Genomic DNA, 5,000 nt, shown 5'->3' on the forward strand with positions numbered 1-5,000 from the left:
CAAATTAAAATGAAGATAAAAAATCTGCATTCAGACAGTTTTAATAATGCAGTCATGAAAAATTAGTCAAATCAAATAAAAAAACTGCATTGGCACAAGATTAATATGCAAGCATGAAAAATTAATTAAATTAAATCAAATAAAAAAACTGCATTGACACAAGATTAATTATGCAAGCATGAAAAATTAATTAAATTAAATAAAAAAAACTGTATTCTTACAAGATTAATAATGCAAGGATGAAAAATTAATTAAATTAAACTAAAAAAAAGCATTGGCACAAAATTAATTATGCAAGCATGAAAAATTAGATAAATAAAATCAAATAAAAAACTGCTTTCACACAAAATTAATTATGCAAGCATGAAAAAGGAATTAAATTAAATAAAAAAGTGCATTGGCACAAGATTAACTATGTAAGCATGAAAAATTATTTAAAAACAACCAAATAAAAAAACTGCATTCATATGCATTCATACAAGAAAAATTAACTAAATTAAATTAAATCAAATAAAAACTGCTTCACACAAGATTAATAGTGCAAGCATGAAAAATGATTAATTAAAAATTAATTAAATTAAATAAATCAAAACTGCTTCACACAAGATTAACAATGCAAGCATTAAAAATTGATTAAATTAAATTAAAAACTGCATTGGTGCAAGATTAATAATGCGAGCATGAAAAATTAATAAAATTAAATAAAACAACTGCATTGGCACAAGATCAATTATGCAGGCATGAAAAACTAATTAAAATAAATAAAGAAAACTGCATTGGCACGAGATTAATAATGGAAGCATGAAAAATTAATTAAAATAAGTAAAACAAACCCTGCTTCGCACGACGGGAAATCAAACAGCAATAAGTGTCACAAATACCGAAGGAAAATTAATATTCCTTTGAATTAAATATTCTTGGAATTAAATATTCTTCGGATCAATTATCGCGCGATGAATTCCCCGTTGGTGCCTCTGGGGTATTTGGGTATTTGGACTTACAAGGTTTCCAGAGCCAACAGCAGCAGCAGCAGCAGCTGATGGTGGGCGGTGACCTTAGGGCATAATTAGGGAGGCCAATTATTATTAAATTCTCTCTCTCTCTCTCTCGTCTTCTCTCTCTCTCTCTCTCTCTCTCTCTCTCTAGACGTTCTCTTTGTGCGGCCATTGAATTGCTTGTGTGCAAGATGTGGGTTATTGTCTGTGCTTATATATATTGCAGTGAGGTATTTACGAATATATAACAAATAGTCAAATCTCTCTCTCTCTCTCTCTCTCTCTCTCTCTCTCTCTCTCTCTCTCTCTCTCTCTCTATATATATATATATATATATATATATATATATATATATATATATATATATATATATATATAATATATATATATAGATATGTATGTATATATATATATATATATATATATATATATATATATGTATATGTATATATATATATATAGATATATAAATATAGTGTATATATATAGTGTATTTATATATTATATATACATATACTATACAAATCATCATATATACATATATATAAATATAAATGTAATATATATTATATATATATATATATATATATATATATATACACATATGTATATATGTGTGTGGTGAGTGTATATATGTAGATACATACTTACATAAAATACATATAAATATAAATGTCTAAACATATATATACATATACATACGTATAGATATAAAGCAGTGGAAAAAGCCAATCCACAACCACTTCCCCTAAGTGCCCCGCTGAATTTGTTAGGGGACATTAAACTAAATTATTCATAAAGTAAAACGTCAAGAATATTCATTAAAAGCGTCACAAGAGACGACGGAGGCCCTCGTGAAAAGGCTGGAAATATTCTGCACAAAGATTACAGTTTTCATTTACGCTGAATAAGAAGAAGAAGAAGAAGAAGAAGAAGAAGAAGAAGAAGAAGAAGAAGAAGAAGAAGAGAGAGAGAGAGAGTGAGAGCTCGAAAATATCGCAGCAACCACATACCCGAGAAGAAGAAGAAGAAGAAGTAGGAGGAGCAGAGAGATAGAGACAGAGAAGAAGAAGCAGAATAAGAAGAAGAGAGAGAGAAGAGAGAGACAATGAGAGACAAGAAGAAGAAGAAGAAGAAGGAAAAGAGAGAGAGAGAGAGAGAGAGAGAGAGAGAGAAGAAGAAGAAGAGAAGAAGAAGGAAGAGAGAGAGAGAGAGAGAGAGAGAGAGAGAGAGAGAGAGAGAGAGAGAGAAAAGAAAGAAGGAAAGAGAAAAAGAAAGAAAGAAGAAAGAGAGAGAGAGAGAGAGAGAGAGAGAGAGAGAGAGAAGAAGGAAAGAAAAAGAAAGAAAGAAAAGAAAGAGAGAGAGAGAGAGAGAGAGAGAGAGAGAGAGAGAGAGAGAAGCTCGAAAACATCGCAGCAACCACATAACGAAGAGCGAGAAAGAACAAAGGAGAAGGGGACGATGCAAAAAGAGAGAAGAAAGAAAAATGAGGATGGAAGAGAGGAGGGAAAAAGAACCATAAACGAGTGAAAGAAGAAAGAAAGAACTGGAGAGAAGACGCGGAGAGGAGAAAACCGTCAAAGAGAAGAAGAAGAAGAAGAAGAAGAAGAAGAAGAAGAAGAAGAGAGCAAGCACTTTCAGACTCATTCAGGGGAGTTCAATTGTTGGCTGTCACTGTGTGATATGGGCAGCAACTTTCGGGACGAAGAAAGGGCTTGGAATAGTGGAGATAGACTTTTTTTTCTTTAAGCCATCGAGGCAGGTTGGAAGGGACACTTTTGAGGATTTGGGAAGGTTAGGGAAGGTTGGAAGGGTACACTGTAAAGGTTGTGGGTAATTAGAAAGGACACTTTTTATAACTCACGATTGTTGAAAAGGACATCATCAGGGTGACGATGGTTGAGAAGGTCACTTTTATTAGAATTGAGGATGGTTGCGTCACTTTGGAGACACTTTTGAGGATTGGGGAAGCTTAAAGCGAAGACGAACTTCCACTGCAAGGAACTGATGGTATCATTTGGGGTTGGTGGCCAGGTCATTACAAATGCGAACAGAGGAGGTTGAAAGGTCACTTGACTGAAAAGGTAAACATCACCTGTTGATATGAATTTAAAGTGAGTGGAGGTTCTTAGGGTCTAAATCCTGGGGCTGGAGGGTGACCTGCAGTTAGAGAGTGACTTGGTGTCGGAGGGTGACCTGGGGTTGGAGGGTGACTGCAGTTAGAGAGTGACCTGCAGTGGAAGGGTGAACTGGACTTGGAGTTTGATCTGGGGTTGGAGGGTGACCTGCAGTAAGGGAGTGACTTAGACTTGGAGTTTGACCTAGGTTTAGAAGGTGACCTGCAGTGGGAGGGTGGCCTTGAAGTTTGACCTGGGGTTAGAGGGTGACCTGGTGTTGGAGAGTGACCTGGACTTGGGGGTTGAGGGGGTGTCTTTCGATTAATAGAGGGGCTATGGATGGGGGTATGATTGCGGGTCAAAGAATGAACTCATATTGGTGAGAGCCCTCAAACGTAAAAAAAAAAAATAAAATAAAAAAAATAAAGTCGATAATGACGGACTTGAAGATGGCAGGCGGTCTTATAAATCATTTCCTTGGGGCACGCCGCACTATTGACAGATGCCGGATATTTCGAGATGAATGAAGAATGTACCGATTCTCAGCAGTTTTCGTTCTTTATTTTTTTTTTGAACTCAAATTCAGATGCGATAAAACAAAAGCAAAACACGACACAAGAGAAAAGTAATTTTAATAATTGTGAAATTTTGATTGTCCACTGTAATTAACAAAATGCTTGGTAAATCTATTCTTTTCCCAATGTTGTTACTATAATGCATTTGGAATAAATGACATATTGTATATAACAATGACTTTATGTTAAAAATTTTTTTATCTAGAAGCGTTTACGTAACTCACTTTTCCGTATCATTCACTTCCACTATTTAAAAAAAAAAAAAGGCTTGATTATGTCTTTTACCAATATTATTTTCGCCTTTTTTCATCAACTATTGCATTTTCCTCGTCTTCATATATACATTCTTTTTTTCATATCAACAATCATTTTCCTTTTCATCAAAAATCACATTTCCTTTTCATCAACAATCGCATTTCCTTTTTATCAACAATCACATTTGCTTTTCATCAACATTCACATTTCCATTGTCATCAACAATCACATGAGCATTGTCATTAACAATCGCATTTGCTTTTCACCAACAATGTCATTTCCCTTGTCATCACAAACATATCTATTTTCATATCAACAAACTTATTTTCTTTGTCATCAACAATCACGTTTCTATTGTCATCAACAATCACATTTGCATCGTCACCAACAATCACATCTCCCTTGTCATCACATACATTTCTTTTTGCATACCAACAAACTTATTTCCCTTGTCATCAACAATTATATTTCCATTGTCATCAACAATCACATTTCCCTTCCCATCACATACATTTCTTTTTTCATATCAACAATCACATTTCCCTTGTCATCAACAATCACGTTTCCATTGTCACCAACAATCACATTTCCCTCGTCGTCAACAATCACATCTCCGTTCCCATTACATACATTTCTTTTTTCAAATCAACAATCACGTTTCCATTACACCAACAATCACATTTCCCTTGCCATCAACAATCTCATTTCCCTCGTCATCAACAATCACATTTCCCTTGCAACCATATATATTTCTTTTTTTTTTCATATCAACAAACTTATGTCCCTTGTCACCAACAATCGCACCGCCATTCTTCCCAACACAGGTAATTTCACAGGCATTAACCTGCGGGTCATATTCATTAACAACCCTCCTTCCCTTCCACCATCCTTCTTCCCCAAAACCCCCTCCAAAACAGACATGGGGAACCTAAGCAAGCTCCCCCCCCCCCCACCCACCCACCTCCAAAAAGTCCTCCTCTTCAAACACATTCCTTAAGCCAGGAAACATGAGAGAGGAATTCTTACTCCTGGAAAAGCAAATAAAAATAAAAATAAAG

The 5,000-nt window shown here is 34.9% G+C and overlaps 1 protein-coding gene across 1 annotated transcript in view; it reads left to right on the forward strand.

Annotated features, from left to right (window-relative positions):
* Positions 1 to 5,000, forward strand: part of LOC135201613 (uncharacterized) — a 90,219-nt gene that overhangs the window by 72,985 nt on the left and 12,234 nt on the right. The window lies entirely within an intron of this gene.

Source organism: Macrobrachium nipponense, chromosome 28 (assembly GCF_015104395.2).
Source record: "Macrobrachium nipponense isolate FS-2020 chromosome 28, ASM1510439v2, whole genome shotgun sequence".
Lineage (NCBI taxonomy): Eukaryota > Metazoa > Arthropoda > Malacostraca > Decapoda > Palaemonidae > Macrobrachium > Macrobrachium nipponense.